Source organism: Herpailurus yagouaroundi, unplaced genomic scaffold, assembly GCF_014898765.1.
Source record: "Herpailurus yagouaroundi ecotype Mexico unplaced genomic scaffold, PumYag 163, whole genome shotgun sequence".
In the NCBI taxonomy this organism is placed as follows: domain Eukaryota; kingdom Metazoa; phylum Chordata; class Mammalia; order Carnivora; family Felidae; genus Herpailurus; species Herpailurus yagouaroundi.
This window is the reverse complement of record NW_024412404.1, coordinates 7289023-7312227: the sequence shown is the minus strand read 5'-3', so window position 1 is coordinate 7312227 and position 23205 is coordinate 7289023. Positions and strand designations below refer to the sequence as shown.

The window sequence follows — 23205 nt, the reverse complement described above, 5'->3', positions numbered from 1 at the left end:
CAGATGCAGTTATTTCCATATTAAATGTCACTTCTTAGCTGAAAATGAATAAGTTTTTTAAAACATATATTAAGCAGGGGTGCTTGGATGGCTCAGTCGGTTAAGCACCCAACTTCAGCTCAGGTCATGATCTCACAGTTTGTGGGTTCAAGCCCCGCGTTGGGCTCTGTGCTGACAGCTCTGAGCCTGGAGCCTGCTTCGGATTCTGTGTCTCCCTATTCCTCTTCCCCTCCCCCACTCACGCTCTGTCTCTCTCTCTCTCTCTCTCTCTCTCTCTCTCAAAATGAATAAATGTTAAAAAAAAATTTAAAAATGTATTAAGCGTTAAATTAAAAAAAAATGAGCTAACGAAATGATTATTATTAATGAAAGAGAGAAATAATTATGTTATTGGCAAACAATTTTACTGGAAAAGCAAATGTGTATCTTCCTTGTCTCTATGCCATAGAAGACTGCTTGAAGAATATAATTTTTCAAAAATGTTCTGAGGCAAACTACTGTGTTAAGGTGTGGACTCAATGTGTGTTATGCTGGATTGAAAATGTTTTAAAGTGTATTCTGTGGTGTCTTGAGAAATACAAACTAGGAGCAATATTCTTTACCTTTGACCAACTGTATCTGTGTGCACACGCATGTGCACTCCGCACACATGTGTGGACTTCTTGATTGGTGGATGGTGACCTTCATCACCTTGGGAGGTTATCAGTCATGACTTCCTCAAATATATCTCTAGTCCAACCCAGTCTCACCTCTTTAGCCCTTGGTTACCCCTGTGCTTGACCTTTTTCCTGAATCTTCTATTTTTCTTTCTACTGTCTGTTTTCCTTCCTTTTGTCCTCCTGGCCTAGATACATTATACTGACTTATCTCACAGCTCTCCTATTCTTATCAGCTCTGTCAATTATGCTATTAAACTTAAGTGTTCTTAATTTTAGATATTATCTTTTTGTAATTTTTTTTAAAACAGTTACTTCCCTTTTTTGCAATTCCAAGTTGAATGGCAAAATTTTCTACTTTGTGTTTTAAGTTCTTCCACAAATTAATCATATTGATTTCATAGCTTGTCTGATAATCTCATCATTTGAACTTCCTAAAGATCTGTTTTTATTATCTGTCTTTGTCGCTCTCCTTCCCTCTCTCTCTCTCTCTCTCTCAGTCTTTATTATTATCTTTCTCTTTTCTGACTGGCTATTTGATGTTGAAACTCAAGCAGGATGCATAAAAAAGGTAAAAATAATATAAGTGTCTACTTTCTATTTTATTTTCTTTTTCCATTGATTTTCTATTGATTCTATTTTCTCCAAATGCATGCTTTTTTTCTGGCATTAAGTTAGCAGAGGAATGTCATCAATCAATGATCACTGTAATCCAATTAGAAGTGTAGATGATTGCAAGTTCAGCCATGATTTCAGTACTGATCCCTTCTTAGTTTGTTCTTACTTCTAGAGAAGCCTCTGGAATAAAAGAGCCTCTGGAAAAAAAGTGACATAAAAATGGCCAGGCTCATAGTCGAGATCTTCCCTTGTTTCCTGATCTCATCTCTGTAACTCCACACTGTCTTGGAATGATGAATTGTCTGAACTCCTTGGTAGGAATTTTCTGTTAATTATTTTCTTATATTTTGTAATATTTTAAAATATGACTTTGTAACTTACAGGTACAGGCATAATAGAATGTTCAAATCAGGGTAGCTTCAAGCTCTTGCTGTAACAAGATGAAAGTGCAATGCAGTAGCACTTTTGTTTAATATGAAGTATATAAGAAGCATTCAACATTGGAGCACGTTAAACAATATTTGCCTCAACCCCTCTCTTTTTCTTCCACAAACATACAAATATAATCATCTAAATGAAGGAATTTTTCAGCTGTCAGTACAGACAACTTATTAAAACTAAAAACATTTTATTAAAGAGAGCATTTTATTTTTTAAATTAATTTATTTATTTTGAGAAGGAGAGAAAGAGAGAAAAAGAGAGAGAGAGAGGATCTCAAGCAGGCTCTGCACTGTCAGCACAGTGCCTGATCTGGGTCTCAAACCCAAGAACTGTGAGGTCATGACCTGAACCAAAACCAAGAGTCAGATGCTTAACTGACTGAGACACCTGGGTGCCCCTATAGAAGATGGTTTAAAATAAACACTAATGTGAATGCTGTATAGCTCAAATGAATTTTTGTTCTGAATATAAGTCTTTGGAAATAAATTTATCTCTTAAATACATTTCCTCAAAATAGAACAAGAAGAATATCTAATATTAATCCTTGCTCCATGAGTATTAGAGAAAAATAGTTGTGTAGATTTGAACACACAGATGCATATTTCAAGCCGAAACATAATACATTAATGGAATAATATATTAATAGGGTAATGTTGGAAGCAGTAAAATGCAGAAATGACAAAAGAGAAAATTCAATCAAGGTGTTATATAGATATAAAGGTACTACCACAATACATATTTGATATAAGGCAAACCTAGAACTTTATTATGGGAACAATTAAATGTATTGAGGAAGAACATAGAAGAAGATTCATGGAACTCATCTGAAAATATATTGTGGAATAAATTTTCACCTGGTGGAATGAGTTCTGAATTTAGAACTTTTAACTCTTTGAGCTCCAATTAAAATGACCAATGGAAAATCAGTGTCTGTATATGATATATCCTTTCATTTTTTGGTAATATATTGAAATATGATTTTGTAAGTGTAAGTAGATGAAAATAGACATAATACAATGTACAAATCAGAGTAGCTTCAAGTTCTTACTGTAACAAAATGAAAACACAATGCAACAGCACTTTTAAGGTCTGTCAGAGAAGAAAGTTGTGAACAATCAGAAGTTACCTCTGTAAACAAAAATTAAAAAGCCATTCGCGACTTCTAAAGTATTTGAGTATGTACAAGGTTTTCATTAAACAATTTCTGGATACTGCTTTCTGTTATTCGGATGAATTATTTTAAAGTATATATTGCTGTTTAGTTTTGAGATGTGATCTTTTGTAATATTGTGACAAACATTAACAAGGGTAGGTTATATTTTACATATCTAACTAATTATTGAATGCTAGAAGACACAGAATTTAAAGAGAACAAAGACCACAGAAAAAGAGTTTCTGAATTTGGGGTTAAATTGATAGAGATGGGCAAATGTAGGTAAAGGAGGGACACATTGAAGCCCCCACATCCCAAAAAAGGATACAACTACTTGCTTGTTTGAATATAGTAAAATCCAAAGTTATTTCTGATTACCTGAGAATAGGAAAACATAGGAAAATACTACAGTTCATTATAACTTTTAAGTAAGCTTGTACCTTGCCAATTGACTGAAAAGATAAAAGGAAATCAAATATGCCGTTTACGCTAATAATACCCTAATAAGGTCAGGGCAAAGCAGTAATGCTAAGAAAAAATAAAATAAGATGACATAAACTTAAGCCAATATAGCTAAAGTCATAAATTATACAAATTCCACCATTAAAAGTAAAAAAAAGCCTATGCACACTTAAAATAATGATATGCTGTATACTGGCCAATATAGCTTCAAAAATCAAAGAATGCATTATCATGGATCATTAGACAAGTAAATGTCATACTCAAACATAAGGAAACGGAATATTATCAGCTTAATAATAATAAATGAAATAGAACTTCTGATTAAAGGCATTAAAACATAAAGAACACACTATATCATGGCAAAAGTGGGGGAGGGGAGAACAAAAAAGTCAGTTGGGCATCCGACTTCAGCTCAGGTTGTGATCTCATGGTTTGTGAGTTGGAGCCCCACATCAGGCTCTGTACTGACAGCTCAGAGCCCAGAGCTTGCTTCGGATCCTATGTCTCCCCTTCTCTCTGTGCCCTGCCACCACCCCCCGAGCTCCCACAGGTCATGCCTGTCTCTCAAAAATGAATAAACGTTAATAATTTTTTAAAAAGAGCTTAAAGTATGTTTGTTAGATAAAACTCAGGTTACAAGTTAAATTTTAATTTTAGATAATGAGTAATTTTTTGCTGCATGCTTATTTGAGACATATGAGAATTTAAAAAAAATTAAAAAGAGGGGCACCTGGGTGGCTCAGTGGGTTAAGCGTCTGACTTCGGCTCAGGTCGTGATCTCGCGGTCTGTGAGTTCGAGCCCCCATCGGGCTCTGTGCTGACAGCTCAGAACCTGGAGCCTGCTTCTGATTCTGTGTCTCCCTCTCTCTCTGACCCTCCCCCCCATTCATGCTCTGTCTCTCTCTGTCTCAAAAATAAATAAACGTTAAAAAAATTAAAAAGAGAGAAATTGCTAATCAAAAGAATAATCAGACAAATCAAATCCAATATCAGTTAAATATTGAAAAACACTGTTTTGTGCTCACTTCAGCAGTACATATACGAAAATTTGAATGATACAGAGAAGATTACCATGACCCCTTTGCAAGGCTGACATGCAAATTCGTGAAGTGTTCCATATTAAAAACCAAAACCAAAACCAAATGAAAAAAAAAAAGAACACACACACACACACACACACACACACACACACACACCAAAAAACACTGTCTTAAAAATCAATTGACTAAAGGAAAAATACAATGAATAAAACACAATAAGAGATTGCTTTTATATGAGAATTCAAATACAGCACGTTTTTGTCTGAGTCTTTGGTACACAAAATGCAGTCCACAGGATAGTAAAATCACCATCACCATGAAGCTTATTAGACATGCAGAAACTTAGTCCCAATCCAAACAGGGAAATCATATCTGCATTCAATATGATTCCCATATAAAAGTTTGAGAAACATTGATCTAGATAGTACAGCCAATTTCAATGGAAATTAAAAAAAAAAAAAAACATATCCTCAAAGATTTTTTTTTAATTTTTTTTTTAAAGTTTATTTATTTATTTTGAAAGAGAGAGAACAAGTGGGAAAGGGGCAAAAGGAGAGGGCAAGAGAGAGTCCCATGCAGGCTCTGCGCTTTTGGTACAGAGCCCAACATGGGACTTTATCTCACGAACTGGAAGATCAAGTTCCAAAATCAAGAGTTAGATGCTTAACTGGCTGAGCCTCCCAGGCAGCGCTCGAAGATTTATATATCAGGCAAAACCTGATTTTCAGTTTATCTCTAAAACAGCAACATAAACATCAAGCAAACATTTGAAGAAGAAAATGAAAGAATGAAGATAATGCATAATTATAATTATTTAAAATATTAATCATTAAGGAGTAAGAAGATCTAATAACAGAGCCATTGAAAATGAAGTAACATAAAATGATGTCAAATTGTAATAAGGCAATTGTATTTTGAAAATAAAAAATGGATAAATAGCCTCTTGGAATAATTTAATTTAATATATAGTATGCATAACCAAATCATGTATTTTAACTGAAAATAGTGAAAGCTATATGCTGAGAAACCTGATTTTTTTTTCAAAATATAAAACTTAGGATTTAATATAAACACTTATGTAAACATATCACAAAGTAGAAATTCTTCCAACCATTATAAATATGAACATGAAATGACTTAACACATATATCTGGTCTTATGTTCAATGAAGAGTAAAAGTTAGTGGTCTGTCTTCTGTCTTCTTTCTTCTCTTTACTTTCCTTACTGTATCCTTTCCTTTTTTTACCCTCTCTTTCTTTAATATTTTCCCCTTCCATTCCTTTTACTGACTTGGGATGAAAAAGAAAATTATAAAAAATCTACTAGAAGTCTATAGAGTTAAAAAATTTTTTAAAGAGAATTATAAAAAAAATTAAGGTTTCCTTATTTTTGAGAAAGAGAGAGAGAGGGACAGAGAGAGCACAGGTTGGGGAGGGGCAGAGAGAGACCCACGCAGAACCCGACTTCAGCTCAGGTCACCATCTCGCGGTCCGTGAGTTCGAGCCCCGCGTCGGGCTCTGGGCTGATGGCTCAGAGCCTGGAGCCTGTTTCCGATTCTGTGTCTCCCTCTCTCTCTGCCCCTCCCCTGTTCATGCTCTGTCTCTCTCTGTCCCCAAAATAAATAAACGTTGAAAAAAAAATGTTTATTAATTTATTTTTCAGAGAGAGAGAAAGAGAGAGCAATAGAGGAGCAGAGAGAGAGGGATAGAGAGAATCCCAAGCAGGTTCTAAGTTGTTAGCATGGAGTCCCAACCCAGGGCTTGATCTCACTAACACGAGACCACAACCTGAGCTGAAATCGAGTGAGTTGTTTAACTGACTGAGACACTCAGGCACCCTTAGCTAAAATAATTTCTTATTCCTTAACCATGCTCATTCACAAATGCCAGATGAGATGAAACGGTATTTAGCTTCTACACAGAAACCACCAGGGCTGATTTTTCTAGGCATTATAAGTGAAAACACACCTAGATGTTTCCTATGATCTTTTCACTTACTTCAGCCAACACTAATATTTAAATACTTCCTCAATATTCTTCCCCAAACCCTTTTTTTCTTCATTCTTGTTAAGCATGTATAAAAGAGAAAGGAAATTCTATTTACTGGAAATGGGCTACAAATAGACATAGTTTTATAACCCTAAGGCTTTGTACAGAGCAGACAACTGGATTTGCAGTTTTGAATGAATTAATTGGTCCCTTTACTCAATGGAACAGATGAAGTGAAAATCTCATAGAGAAAATAAAGCATATCTATGTTCTAATTTTATCTGTAACACAATTTTAGAGGAGATATTAATCTCTCAAGCTCAGTTTGCTAACTGCTGAAAAAGGATAATAATATATTCAGTTGAATAGAGTTGTTATGAGTATTTAATAATTATAAAAGTTTATAGTGTGCCTAGGCTTATCACATGCATGAAATAAATTTTTTATTTTTAATAAAAATAGGATTAATGACTTTAATAAATTTAATTTTAATTATTAAAATGCAAAAAATACAGAAAAGTTAAAGAACCTTATCATTTTTTGAATTCCTGTTGTTCAGGATAAACAACTTTTTAAAATCTTGGTGTACTTGCTTGGAGTTTTATCATTTTTTAATAAAAGTAAAATATTATTATACAAAATTAAAATACATGGAAGTATAGAAGAATAATACAGTAAAAACAATATATGTCGCAACAGAGAAATTGGCACCATTTACTTTTAGATGAAGTTTGTTGCAAATAGATTGAGAAAGAAGTTTCCATGTTTAAAAAGACGTTAGTCAAGTTTAAAATCTAGGTTGGCTAACATCTGAGCCTTTTGAAGAAAGTTTATTCTCAGTATTTCTGATTTCTGAGAAGATGTGGTCTTATATTTCCAAGTTGTGATTTTTATTTTTATTTTATAATATAATATAGCTATTGACAGCACTGATGTCAATTGCTGCCTTTGATGCCCATTATTTTCGATTACTTGTGTTGCTTTTATGTCATTAAAATGCCGTTTACATATTTAGTAAATTACTATTTTCTTCTTATAGCCAACAAGTCTGATCCCTAAAATGTAAACACTTTCTGAAATAGTTCATTGTAATCATCCATCAATATTAAGCACCAGGACAATAGTATGTCTAGTTTATACTATATTCAGTGCTATGGATGTTCCCTTTTCAACATTATATACAATAGAGAAAAAATACATATATTTCCCAAAATCCCTACATTGTAATAGATACTCCTGCTTAGTTATGCTTATATAAAACCTATGAAATTGCTCTAAACATTTTTAGAAATTTTAGAATTTCTCCTATCCTTTTGGCCAAAGTGATATAATATCATAGCTTACTATCAAACTGGTTATGAGTTTATTAAAGCCACTATGTACTGAACAAAAACCTATGAGTGATGGATAAAATTCTCTGGATCTCTAAGTTCAGTAGTGACTCACTCACAGGTTTTTAGTATTTCTTGACAAATAATATTAAAATTATTATATATATATATATAACATAATAAATCAATTACTAATATAGATTCATATTATCTGTCATTATATTAATATACTGTATTCTTTCACTTCAAAAATTTCTTTAGTCAATGGTAACTTTCCTTTCAATTCCTTAGAATACCATCAGCTTTGAGTTAATATTTTTAGAGCAATGGTTATCACAGTGTGACTTTTAGCCCTCAAATTTCACTGAGATCTTTTCAGCTGATGCAGGAAAATCATTTTCTCAACAATAGTGAGATAGTATTTGAAAATGCAGACCTTTGTATTGATAGTACAAAAGCAAAAGTGCATATAAAATAGCCGATGTTGGGCGCCTGGGTGGCACAGTCGGTTGAGCGTCCGACTTCGGCTCAGGTCACGATCTCGCGGTCCGTGAGTTCGAGCCCTGCGTCGAGCTCTGTGCTGACATCTCGGAGCCTGGAGCCTGTTTCGGATTCTGTGTCTCCCTCTCTCTGATCCTCCCCCGTTCATGCTCCGTCTCTCTCTGTCTCAAAAATAAATAAACGTTAAAAAAAATTTAATAAAATAGCCGATGTCTTAACACGAATTAAGACAGTGGTGCCAAAATGTACAAAAAGTAATCTTGTCCCCTGCTGCACACACGTGGAAACAATATTTATTTCACCCAAGAATGTCCTAGAAAATTATTAATTCTAGTAGATATTTGTCTCAAGTGAGAAAATGGGAAGTATGTATAAAACACTTCTACTCCCAACCTCAGTATGACGTTTGTAGTGGAGGCAAACAATTGTACAGTTGTATGAATTGTGAGCTCAACCAGCTCTTTGTTATTGTTGTTATTAAACACCATTTTATGAGAAACAATGACTGGTGCTATTCAGAATTTGGTTTTAAGGAGAAATTAGCTCAAAAGTGAAGAAACAGGGCTTCCTAATTCAAGGAAAACAACTAACAGCGTGTGTTGCCAATGACATATTTTTAATATCAAGAGACACTTTGAATTTTGGAAAATTTTTATCTACCACCATAAGCCAGATAGCTTCTCAATATATGAAAAACAAACTTTTCTGATGAGCTCCATGGTGATACTAACACGTGATTATCAATTTGATTTGAAGAAGTGTGTAAACCTTTGGGAAGTTTATGTTGCCCGGTAAAATTTTCCAAATGAAATGACGAATTATTTTACAAAAAAAAAAAAAAATTAAAAAATCAGTTTTAAGTACGAGATGCACCAATGGAATTTAACAGAATATGAGTTTATTGATATGATTTTGGATTCCAAATTGCAACTAACCTTTAAGAAACTGCCATTTGTTAAAGTTTAATGTAACATCAAATTATATTATTTGCAATGATCTGATAAGATGATTAAAATATTCCCTTCTCCTTTTCCTAAGTATATGTGTTGAGTCTAAATTTTCTTTGTATATTTGAAGCAAACAAAATATCATAACAGATTAAATGAAAAAGTTGCTATGTAGGTCTAGATGTCTTAAACTCTATGTTAAAGAGAAAGGCCAATATGTAATGCAACTGTTCTCATGAAAATTATATTTTCTTGGGGCGCCTGGGTGGCGCAGTCGGTTAAGCGTCCGACTTCAGCCAGGTCACGATCTCGCGGTCCGTGGGTTCGAACCCCGCGTCAGGCTCTGGGCTGATGGCTCAGAGCCTGGAGCCTGTTTCCGATTCTGTGTCTCCCTCTCTCTCTGCCCCTCCCCCGTTCATGCTCTGTCTCTCTCTGTCCCAAAAATAAATAAAAAACGTTGAAAAAAAATTATATTTTCTTGTGGAAATTGTATAGTATTTTTCATTAAAATATTATTTTTATTAATATAAAATGTGCTTATCATTGTTGTATTTAAATGAAAAAATATTTTAAAAAATTTAATGTTTATTTATTTTTGAAAGAGAGACACAGTGTGAGCAGGGGAGGAGCAGAGAGAGAAGGAGACACAGAATCTAAAGCAGGGTCCATGCTCTGAGCTGTCAGCACAGAACCCGACACAGGGCTTGAACCCATGAACCGTGAGATCATGACCTGAGCCTTGAACCCACCAACCCTGAGATCATGACCCGAGGGGAAGTCGGATGCTTAACCGACTGAGCCACCCAGGCACCCCATTTGAAACAATATTTTAAAGTGTTTCAGTCTTAATTTAAACTATGATAAAAATCAGTGGATCTAACCTACAAAATCAAAAGCTGTTAGTGATTTTTTAAAATGTTTATATGGTTTTGAGAGAGAGAGAGCATGAGAGGGGCAGAGAGAGGGGAACAGAAGATCCAAAGCAGGCTGTGCGCTGACATCAGAGAGCCGGATGTGGGCTGGAACTCTTGGGCCATGAGATCAAGAAGCCAAAGTCACATGCTCAACCCACTGAGACATCCAGGCACCCTGAAGCTGTTTGTGATTCTGAATGATTTTTAGAATTGAATCTAAAGCCAAAAGTTTGAGAACCACTGTTTCAAACTATCCTCAAACTGTCAGTTCAACATTGAATAGTTTATCACGGCTGGCTAAGGGATAGTTCCATGTTCTAGCCCCTGTTTTTCATTATTGGCTCCTTCTCTTTATATGCAGATTTGATACATTTTCTAAAATTAGTCAACTTTCAATGAAATTGTTAGTATGTTCTTTCCCAGTGTGATAACATACTTGCAATCCAAATCCCCCTGCCACTTGCGGTGTTGGAATTTGATCTGTACCATTTTGTATTGTTGTAATAGCTGAAATATCTATATATAGCCAGAGAAAAAGGTCACATATTATACATATATATGCTAGGCACAAAGAAAGCATAAACTTAACAAATTATTTTTGATTGATTTAAGATTGGTTTATTGTCATAAAGTGGACTATTTACAAAATCACAAATTCTGTCACTCCTTCCAAAGTCATTGTTGTAAATATATTTATGCATTCATTTTAAGACTTTAGCTTTTTCTTCATGCATGATGGAAAAAGTTGAGGCTCATAATGTGCTAATAATCAATGTAATAATTTGAAAACTAGATTTCTACAACTCGCAGGAAGAAATAACAAATGAAATATTAGAACATTCTGGGCACACTGTCAAGAAACAATTTTATATATTGAATTTATTTGTTGATTTTCACTGAGTGTAAATCTGTATGAAAAATTAGAGTCTTTCTTTTTAAAACAAGGAAACTTATTTATTGGGATTGTGAAGCAATAGCCTTTACTGAATTGACTAGTCTCCAGAACAAGACTTAAAATACATGAGGGTCTGGTTGTGGGGGGGGGGGGGGGTAAAACCGGTGATGGGTATTAAGGAGGACCTTTCTGTGATCAACACAGGGTGATGTATGGAAGTGTTGAATCACTACACAGAACACCTGAAACTATTTAACCCTGTATGTTAACTACCCAGAATTAAAATAAAAACTTAAAAATATAAAATACATGAGGGTAAAATATCTTGATTATTTAGTTCGGTTAAAATGATTTTTAAAAGTTGATGCATAGAATTTGATTAGAATTCAATGATGATACTAATATCATTTAATTTCTGGTAGATCATCCTTCTTACCCAAAGTGATACTGATGTAGGATAAGATTTAATCCAACAAATATTTATTTTGTATGTCCCAATTAGCGGAGTGTGTGCTAGGACTTATAATGAAATTAACATTTTAGAGATAAAGTATCCATAGTGGTAACATATAAGGATATCTGAGTATATTTTTAATTTGTGTAATTGTAGGCACGAATAAACTACGAAATTTCCAAATTACTCTTTTTATTTGTGCAACAGACATATCCTAAGAATTTTGCAGACAACATCAGTGTTAATAATCTACAATGTGATTATTATTTATGACTCATTTGCCTGTGCTTATGTCATTATTAATGTTGAAAATAAAACTCCAAATGCAATTTAGAAAACAAACCCACATGACTCCATCTGTCCTTTGTTTCCTGTCAAAGTAACTTCTTTGCATATTACAATTGCTACTCCCTCCCCCGAGTAGCAAGAATGAAATAGTAGTTATATAAGTAAATTAAACAAAAATAATTTATTTCTGATAAAGGATAGAATAATGTTAGAGTTCAATACCTACTATTTTATTAACTATTTTGGTTAGATTACTTAGTATTTTTAAAGCAGAGTTTTTCCTCTGAGAAAATTCCTGGAAAACACAATTTTAACCAGTCTTTTTTTTTTTTTTTTAATGCTTATTTATTTTTGAGAGAGAGAAAGGGCACAAGCAGGAGATGGGTGGCGGGACTGACAGAGGGTCCGAGGGGGTTCCATGCTGGCAACAAAGAACCTGATGCAGGTCTTGAACTCGTGAACGGCAAGATCATGGCTTGAGCTGAAGTCCGATGCTCAATGGACTGAACCACCCAGGCGCCCGTTAACCAGTCTTTTATGCAGGCATTCAATAAATATTTACTCAGTTCAAGAACAAGGGGTAAGAATTGGCAGAAAGATAAGTAAGAAATTCTTTCCCATACAGAGATTAAGGTCTAATAAACACAATTCTCTAAATTTTTCCAGTAGGTTAAAATCATATTGGATTGCTTCAGTTGTATCAAAAATGAATTCTTCAAAAACACTTTAAAAATTAGTACCTTTTAAATAGATTTTAGCAAAGTGATTCTGATTAATGGGGAAAAAAATCTTCTAACACTGGATAGATTTAGGTCAATAACTATTTTTCTTTTGTTTTTAATGGTTCCAAAATAACAAAATATTTTCCTAGAAAATCCATCATATTTTTCTGTTCATTGAATTTGGTGAATAAAGATAAAGGGTTAAGTCCTCTTTGATTTTATATCCCCCTCCTTTTCTTTCTGCCAGAAACAAGAAATTATGAATAATCTACTTCCAAAAAGAATTCTCCTCTGTTCCAGTATTATAACTTTTAAAATATTCACCATTTTACCCAATTTTTTTAAATCACATTTTCTTTCGCCTTGGGTAAAATATACAAGAAGTCAAGTATTGTGTTTATTCACTTAATAAAGAATTATTCATTCTAAACCAGCACAAAACAAAATAATACAAAGTTTCATGAACCTTGAAACAATTTGAAATGATAAAAGGATCACACACTGGAACAGCAAATTCTTAGCATAAAGACTTACATGAAATTTGATCTAGCCCTTCTGTATTTAATTCGTATTTGAAAAATAGTCCGAATTCCATCCACGTGAGGAGCAGTAAGACTTATTTCATGAGTCCAAATTCATTTACTCGGCGATTATTCGACATTTACAATGTGGCCCAAAGACTATGAATTAGTCCTGAAAATGTTAATCTGAATCAAATATACCAGTTGTTTATATCCTGATGGAGAAAAGTCAACATTCATTCATCAAAATGTATTGATAGATTATGGCAAGTTTTAAGACATAAAAGACAGAATTCCAGCTCTTCAGAGTTTATTAATTGGTAAAGAGAGATTTAAATGTGTACAATTATAATATAGTGTTCTAAGCTATTGCAAACAGAAGAAAAGGGCCTAACTCCCATATATTACTTAGGTTTTTAGGGAAGGCTTCCACAGCATTAGACTTTACTTTCTAAATAAAAGGAGGCAATCGTGTGAATACAAAGTGCTATGATGAATGAGAGAAAGGATTATACGTCTTACAAAAGGTGTAAATGCCCAGCATTTCTGGATTAGAGTGACCTTAGTCAGTCTGCATGGGTATGAATCTTACCACACAGCTTATTATTTTGTGTGACCCTTAGCAATTAGCCATATTATGGATAGGATAACGGAAATAATAGTCTCAACCTTAAAGGATTATTTTAAAGACAAAGTGAAGTAATATGTAGTAATTAAAACTGTGGAGCACTCAGAAACAACTCAATCAAAGACTATTTATCATTATTGCAATATTTGCATGGGATATCAAGTAGGGAAGAAGTAGGTTTATTTAAAAAAATGCTCAGATATATAGCACCCAAATCTTGGTTTCTAAAACTATTCTCAATGAACCCTAGGACTGGGCATCTTGTACAGAGATTTACAAGATGTGCCTGGAGCATTTCTATTAACAGATAATAAGAAGGTGTGCAAAAAGAAACAAACAAAAACCAAATGGAAAAATCCCACAAACACCACAATGATATCAAAAAAGATACAGAAACCAGCTGAAAGAATTTCCAGTGGTTAAAACAGAGACAAGTCGAACAACGAGATAAATAATTATTGGCTTATAACCCAAATGGTAGAGCATGAACCCCTCTTCTTTAGGTATGGGCTCTAAATGGTGATTTCTTTATAAAGAATAGACTGTGAAAAAAGGGGAGGAATAACTTTCAAGTGATTAAACCTCACGAGCATTACGCAGGGGGAACATAAATTGTATTAAGTCGTCTTGATAATATATGCCTTTTATATAAGTAGATGAAGATGGGACTTTACTGTGGCCTTCTTCCCAGGAACATGCACCTGAGTCCAATCATGACACAAGCATCAGACAGACCCTAGTAGTGGGACTTTCTTAATGTTAAACAAGCCTGCTAAGATGAGATGTGAAGCTTACACCAAACCACCTTCCAAAAAATACTCATTAGTTGACTCTAATCACATAGTCATCTCTCTTCTGGTAAAATGTGAAAGAAGCCCAGATATGCAATATTAATTGTTTGACTTAAAAATATTTGGTCTTCAAAACCGTTCTTTTTAAGACAGTTCTCTGCCGTGGAGCTATTTGTGACTCAATTAGAATGAGTTATGTTTACGGGTAGCAGAGTGGGAAGAGAAAAGTCAGTGGAGAATGAAGAGCATTGGAAATCGGGAACACAGTTTATTTTTGAAAAAATTTTTAACGGTTTTTAAATTCATTTTTAGACAGGATGAGAGAGAATAGGGGAGGGAGGGAGCAGGGAAGAGAGGGAGGCAAAGGATCTGAAAATGGGCTCTGCACTGACAGCAGAGATTCTGACATGGGGCTCGAACTCAGGAACTGTGAGATCATGACCTGAGCCGAAGACAGAAGCTCAACCACTGAGCTATCCAGGTGTCCCAGAAAATGGGAACCCAGTTTATAAAACAAAACACACACACACATACACACACACACACACACACACACACACACACACACACAAAACAATCAGGAAAAGTAGACAACCATGTGGACGAATGGAAGAAGAATTACATGCTATGAATTGTCTTTATAGTTCCAATCACCTCTTAGCACAATGTGTGTGTCGTGTGCGTGTGTGTGTGTGCCAATGTGTATGGTTTGTTTTATTTTGTTTTCCATAAACCAACAAGGGGAGATGTGCCTTTAGTGTTTTAAAATACCGAAGGATGAATCTTAAAAGCCCAAAGTGAGATGATTTCATGAGTCACGCAACATATTTCTTTAGCCCTCATTACAATGTGAATACTATTCAAAAACTTAAAGGTGACTGTTTTTGAATCAATATATTTTTGAACTGAAGTACTAGAATTCCATAACAACAGAAAAGTAGATACCGCTTTGTACTCCTTGAATCCTAAGCTTGTGTCTGTAGATTTTCAATTAATAGTACCACCATGTGCTATGCATGATACGCAAGTTGTATAGCATATCTTAAGGCTGTTGTGAGTTTGAAATGTATTGATACAATGGGCTTTCGAAAATCTGTTGACTGCCTGCTTAAAATCACTTCCAAGACAGAAACATTTCTCAAAGTATTCTCCGTAAGCAAAGATGAGGCGACGTTAAATCAAAAGCAGGGACTGTGTGAAATGTTCTGTCCTCTGCCCCTCTCTTTCAACTCACAAATCTCCTTAATTTAGGAAAGACTGGGGAAAGCCCTACCAGCTTCTCTTTAATTTTTATCATACCCTTTTCATAAATTTATTGGGCATAATATCCAATTTATTTTGTAAGTAATAATGCCCAGTGGAACTATGTTCCACATTATGTACTTTGAGTGATGCTATTCTAGCACAAACATTATTTTTATTATGAAAGAATAATTTAAAAAAAGAGCGTGAAGCCACTGATCTTGGGCCAGCAATGCCTTTACTAAATTGTAACATAGGCAAATCCCTTACGGCTTCTATGTTGTTTCTTAACCAGGTGATTCTTAATTTATCTTAATTCTCTAAAGATATATGATTTTATCTTTTTTCATAAACTCATCATAAAGAAAAAAGTTCCATTTACTCCTCATGTTATTGGACCCGTGTGTTTGGCTCATATGTACCGTTCATCCTTATGTATTTATTTTTTAAATCGAGGATTTTGAGATCGAGATTGTCAACTTCTACTGTAGAAATATGGAACTAACAGCAATAAGCAAGACCTAGCATAGGATTGTCATTATATTAAAAAAATCTTAACATGAAATTTTTGGAAGAATGCAAATTTAAGAACAAGGAACAAAATTATATTGAATAAATACATTCATTGCAATATTTTTCTATTTGTCAGCAGCCAACTTCATAAAAGACTGATGTCAAGCCAGTTATTTCTAATTTTTACTTTAATTTAGTTTAGTTAAGAATTAACTATGATGCTTTATGTATTAACCCATTGTGCGTTTTGAACCCTATTAGAACAGTGTTCCATTGACAGTAAACACTTCAGATATTGTAGCAGTGATCATAATCTGAGCCTGGTTTCTCATCTTCCTCTTCCCAACCCTCCTCCTCCTCCTTTTCCCCCTCCTCTTTCCTTTTCCCTTTCTCTTTCCCATATCCTTTTGCCTTCCCTTTCTCCTCCTTCTCTTTCTCCTCCTCTTCCTCTTTCTTCCCCTGCTTCTCCGTCTCTGTCTCTCCTAGGACAATTCACTGAGCTTTAGTTAGATACAGGAATCCTGGTGCTAATTTCCCTCATAGTTATGGTCTCATGACTAAGTTGGGGAAATGATATCTTGTGAAAAAGTCACGCATGCAATTTACAGGTTATCTCTTTAAAAATGAAGCCTCTTGGGGCGCTTGGTTGGCCCAGTCTGTTGGGCAGCTGACTTCGGCTCAGGTCATGATCTTGCAGTCCGTGAGTTCGAGCCCCCGCATTGGGCTCTGTGCTGACAGCACAGAGCCTGGAGCCTGCTTTGGATTCTGTGTACCCCCTCTCTCTCTGTCCCTCTGCTACTCATGCTCTGTCTCGCTCTGTCTCTCAAAAATAATTGTTAAATTTTTTTTTAAAAAAATGAAGCCTCTCGGGGTGCCTGGGTGGCTCAGTTGGTTAAGCGTCCAACTTTGGCTCAAGTTATGATCTCACGGTTCGTGGATTCGGGCCTTGTGTTGGGATCTGTGCTGATAGCTCAGAGCCTAGAGCCTGCTGCAGATTCTGTGTCTCCCTCTCTCTCTCTGCCCCTCCTCAGCTTGCTGGCTTTCTCACTCTCTCTCTCTCTGAAAAATAAATAGAAACTTTAAAAAAAATTTTTTTAAATGAAGTCTCTTGCCTTAGACATTCTTTTCTATCCCATGGGCAGGAATGTGTATATGGCAGTGTGCCAGCTTTCATCACTGGATCAAGGACAACTCTTTATGAAATGGCACACTAAGAAAATAAAAGAAAAAGAAATGTAGGTCCTTGAATGACCGTATAGGGAATAACTGGGTTTTACTTCTAAAGACATGTTGTAATTGTGCATATGTGAGTCTATGGGAAGCTTTTCATTGACAGATATTTGATGATCTGCTTGAACAAGCTGCTTAACTTGCGATTTCTGGGTAACTCTTCCTGTGGGGGAGAAACACCAGTCTTTTCTAACCGAGTAATGGAACACTTGGGAAATACACATGGAAGAAAAAAAAAAACCAGATTACAAAATGACCTTTATTTTTGGTCGAACTTGACAAAAGAATATGACTTCTAAAACCTCTCCCTTGGATAGCTACATAACTTGTGGGGCTCTGTGCAACATGAAAATACAGGATCTCTTGTTTAAAAAGACATTAAGAGAGGCACCTGGGCTCAGTCAGTTAAGTGTCTGACTGTTGATTTTGGCTCAGGTCAATCTCATGGTTCATGAGTTTGAGCCCCACGTCAGGCTTTATGCTGTCAGCATGGAGCCTTCTTGGGATTCTGTCTCTCCCTCCTTCTCTCTGCCCCTTCCCTTCTCTCTCTCTCTCTCTCTCTCTCTCTCTCTCTCTCTCTCTCAAAATGAATTAGTAAACATTAACAAAAGTAAAACAATTAAGAATTTTAAGATGGTGACAGAACATTAAGCCAAGCACTGAGCCCCTCTAATCCTGGGGCCCTGTGCAACTGCATAGGTCACCCAGCCATGAAACTGGCCCTGTCTCCCCATTCCTTAAATAAATTGTAGAATCTGTTAGTTAGGGGATTGCATTTCTAATGCCACCACAGAGGGATTCCTGACTTTCTTCTCGTTCATCAAATATAGTGTGCTCTTGAGCCCAAGTGAGCTTGAAAGGTACCTAGGCCTGGTCTGTGTCCTGACCAAAGTTTGTGTAATTGGGGAGTTAAAAGGAGAATCTCTTCTATGAGCTGAAAAGCAAATCATTAAGACAGAGCCAGGAAGGTCTTAAGCCACACACTAATACTGACCTTTTTTTTTTCCTTTCTGACTAAGAAAAAGTACTCCCCTGGGCAGACATGAGTGATGGGATGGACTACAGCAGTTATATTCTCAATGTTTCAAAATAAAATTGTATTCTGTGGGCTGGACAGTGTACGCTATAGGAATAGAAGCATTTTTCTTCTCTACAAAATTTTGTTCACTTGCAACATTGAGTTTACCAAGCATTGGTCAATTGGTAATAGAATTCTTCCTTGCCAAGCATGAGGCACAGGAACGATTCCTGGTCGGCACCAGAGGTGATGGAGTTAAGGTCTTAGTATAGGAGTTAAAGAAAGGGATTCATTCATTCCTTCCTTGTCTTTAAATTTTCAGTCAACTGAGTAATTTGAATAAAAATTTATAGGAATCAAAACATCAGCTCTTTTGCATATTACTAATAGAGCTGCATTGAAGAACTTGGTTTGGACTGAAGGTCAAAATCAAGTTCAATACTATTATCCCTCAATATTAGCCTTTGGACTTATGTGTGGGAAAATTTGGTTCTTCATAGTGATACTTTCCAAATCAGCCACAATGAAGATCTTATCTCAGACTGTGTGTCCCCTAAATGGTCAAAGAAACAGAGATTTCAGATTTTAACAAAGAGAAATATGGGCAGGCTGACTGAAACCCTGCCTTTTTTTTTTTTTTTAATTGGAAAAAGGCAATGCACAATGAATGGAAGAGTAGAAGCTTCTGTCTATTTAAATGGCTGAAATTCCAATATCTTACGGGATGGTAGGAATCTGGGGAGAAAGAAAAACAATGACTGTTGAATACAGAATTGCTGCATAATTCAGATCTAGCACTTGGTCAGGTATCTGTGTCCTACGGAAAAAAAGGAGCCCTTGGGTATTTTTTTTCTTTTCCTTTCTTCTCTTGTTTTCCTGTCTGCCATTGCACCATGAAGCTAGAGGCTACAACTAATATCTAAATAATTGAAGCATTATTTTAAAAAGCAGGCTGCAGGTCAGACTTTACTAATATCTGTTCTAGATCTATTAAATTAAGTGACTTGATTTAATCAGCATTTTCTTAGGATTTGTAACACACTCAGTTGTGGATTTTTGCTCAGTCAGCTTTTGTTGAAATCATAAAACGCAAATTATTAAATAATAAAACTGTCATACATTTTGAAGAAGTATTTTGGAAAATATTTGATATAAGATTTTGTTTCTAAGAATTGCCTTAGAAAGGGGAATAAAGAAAACAACCAAAATCCAGATTTTCATCAAGCCAGATATTTGGGCTTAGAAACCATTTAGAAAATGACTTTAGTCAGAGAAAGAGTTGGTATAATGAATTAGTACATTAACACTAAAAGCGGTAGGTTTCTGACTAAACTTATTTCTCTTGTCATTTGAAAAAACTTGCCATTTACAAACTTGCTTAGAGCTTCATTTTTGAGGCAAATGAAAACAGGATTTAACTCCATGGCTTCCACTGACATTAATGGAATCCATTCATCTAACTGGTCATGCTCTGCCTGGAAATTTACACTTTAAGGCGAATATTTACAACTCTAAGTATGCGCTGTGAGATTGCCTTAAGGAAAGAAAAAGCAAATATATATAAACTGAATTCACTAACTCTTTGATTCTTTTTAAAATAATTTTCATGAAAATCTGATGTATTACTTTCTTATTCATAGCATACATTTCCAAGATACAGTTTCTCTTATTCACACTTTATTTAAAAATTATTATTATTATTATTATTATTATTTTCGAGAGAGAGACAGAGTATGAGCATGGGAGGGGAGGAGAGAGAGGGAGACACAGAATCTGAAGCAGGCTCCAGGCTCAGAGCCTGAAACAGGGCTCAAACTCATGAACTGTCAGATCACGACCTGAGCTGAAGTCAAAGGCTTAACTGACTGAGCCACAGAGGCACCCCAACACTTTATTTTTTTTAAATCGAATGAGGGTCTAGATGTTTTCATGTGGATCCTGAGAAACTTAACAGAAACCCATGGGGGAGGAGAAGGGGAAAAAAAAATGAGGTTAGAGTGGGAGAGAGCCAAAGCATAAGAGACTCTTAAAAACTGAGAACAAACTGAAGGTTGATGGGGGGGTGGGAAGGAGGGAAGGGTAGGTGATGGGCATTGAAGAGGGCATCTTTTGGGATGAGCACTGGGTGTTGTATGGAAACCAATTTGACAATAAATTTCATATATTAAAAACAAACAAATAAATAAATAAATAAATAAATAAATAAATAAATAAATTGAATGAGACGATTCAAATTCTTCTTCGGTTCTAATCTTCATTCCTCACCCTCAAGAACAAACACTACTCCTTCCATTTAAAGAAATTGAAGTATACAGAATTTAAGGAACCCTCAAAATTGGGATACACAAATTTCTCTAATAGGTCAGTTACACAAATGTGTGTCAGAAATACCTTAAAAATAAATATTTAAACAATAAAAAATATTAAACATTAAATCAATAATAATATTGATTGAATTGGGAAAAAGCAGCCATGTAGATCATTATTATTAGGTGAATACTTGAAATGGTCATACCCATCTATCGCCATGTCTTTTGTAGTGCTTTTTAATGAGATACCCAGTTGATATTGAGCATAGCCTCATGATTTACTTTGGCCAACAGTTCATGAGCACACATGATATACTCAGCATCCAAGTGCAAACATTAAGAGCCACCCATGTTTCTGTCATCTGCCTTGTATTTGTCCTATACTACAAGATCAGTATGTCCAAGATCAAGGCTGCTCAATTTGTAAATATGATCTACATCCAATTCATTGAATCTGACATATTATATGGGTGGGAAAAAAAAAAGCTGCTGTTTAGTAGGACACTGAAAACATGAAGCTATTTGTTACTGAAGCATAACACAAGAAAGATTCACTGGTTCATCATCATTTTCAAAAGATGAAATTGTATAAACTAAAGAAGGGAAGTCGAATCATTAGCAGTATTAGTAATAATTGCCACTTACTGTCTACCCTTATTTGTTTATCCAAGGATTTTCTTGTGACAGGATAGAGAACTCCCATGTTGCTAAATACTCAGTATTCCCCGTGCTGACTAAAAAATCACATTTTTTCCTAGTGGTATTTTGAAAGGTCTCTAACTTAAAAAATGTGCTTCACTTGGCTTTAAAATAGTGCCTTAGGTTGGTAGTTATCTTTATCTACAACTGTTCTTCTAAAAAAGAAAAGTATTTGGTAACAATATTTAAAAAATGTCAACATTTGTTATGAAGGAAACATATTCCCTAAAAGGATTGTTCTGATTCTTATTTGTACTTAAATTTTCAAAAACAATGGTTACAAATTCTTACTTTATAATAAAATAGGGCTTAGATAGTCCGTCTTTTCTATGCTATTTTTAGATGAAGAAATATGAGTTAAATGACATTAAAGACTAAGAGTTAACTAGGACCACACAGAATATTTTATTTTTATTTTATTTTATTTTATTTTATTTTATTTTATTTTATATTTTTATTTTATTTTTTAAATATAATTTATTGTCAAATTGGTTTCCATACACACCTAGTGCTCATCCCAACATGTGCCCTCCACAATGCCCATCACCCACTTTCCCCTCTCCCCCACCCCCCATCAACCCTCAGTTTGTTCTCAGTATTTATTTTACTGCAATACATAGATGACATCTTTCAACCACTATTCAACCATGTCTATGTGCAATTCTTTTTGTTTTAAGTTTATTTATTTATTGTGTGAGAGAGAGCACATGTGTGTGTGTGAGCCAGCAGGGGAAGGATAGAGAGTGGAGAGTCCCAGGCAGACCCCTCACCATCAGCCTGAAGTGGGGCTCAAACTCATGGACAGGAAATCTTGACCTGAGCTGAAGACTGACACTTAACTAACTGAGCCACTCATGTGCCCTATGTGCAGTTCTTTAATGCTACTAGATTTTTTTTTCAAATTTTTTTAAGTTTTAAAATTTGTTTATTTATTTATTTAGTTAGTTATTATGAGAATTCTTAACATAAGATTTGCCATCTTAATAGACTTTTAGGTGTGTAATGTAATATTGCTATCTATAGGGACAGTGTGTACAAAAAATATCATTTGTGTAACTGAAATTTTATTTACATTGTTTAGCAAGTCTCCATTTTCTCCTATCTTAAATCCTTGGAAACTAGCATTCTATTATTTGTTTCTATGAGTTTGACTATTTTTGATAACATATAAGTGGAATTATGAAATATTTGTCCTTCTATGACTGGCTTATTTTACTTAGAATAAAGTCCTTAACATTTATCCATGTATTTTACAGTTGACCAATGTCAAGGAACTTCTGGGAGTTTTATAGTTTCAAATCTTTCATTTATTGTTTAAATCTATTTTGACTTGATTTCTGTGTATGGTGTAATATATTGGTCCAATGTCATTCTTTTGCATATAGACATACAGTTTTTCCCACATCATGTATTGAAAAGATTATCCTTTTCCTATTTTGTATTCTTGACACTCTTGTTTACTATATATGCATGGGTTTATTTCTAGGTTGTTAATTCTGTTCCTTTGTTCAATATGTATGTTTTTATAATAGTACCATTCTGATTGGATTACTAAATTTGAAATAAGGAAATATGATGCCTCCAGCTTAGCTTTTTTTTCTCAGGATTGCTTTAGTTATTCAGGGTCGTTTGTAGTTTCATACAAATTTTAGGATATTTTTTATATATATATTTCTATAAAGAATGCCATAATGCGATTGGAATTTTATACGGCTTTTCTTAAATCAGTAGATTACTTTGGGTAATATGAACATTTTAACAATATTAATTTTTCCAATCCATGAACACAGGGTACCTTTTCATTTATTTGTGTCTTCCAAAATTTTATAGTTTTCAGTGTACAG

At 34.7% G+C, this 23205-nt stretch overlaps 1 non-coding gene across 1 annotated transcript; it reads left to right on the top strand.

The window, feature by feature from the left end:
* Positions 1–4347: 4347 nt before the first annotated feature.
* Positions 4348–4454, top strand: LOC121037621 (U6 spliceosomal RNA). Its single transcript, XR_005793882.1, has one exon. It is a non-coding gene; the product is annotated as a U6 spliceosomal RNA (small nuclear RNA).
* Positions 4455–23205: the final 18751 nt, after the last annotated feature.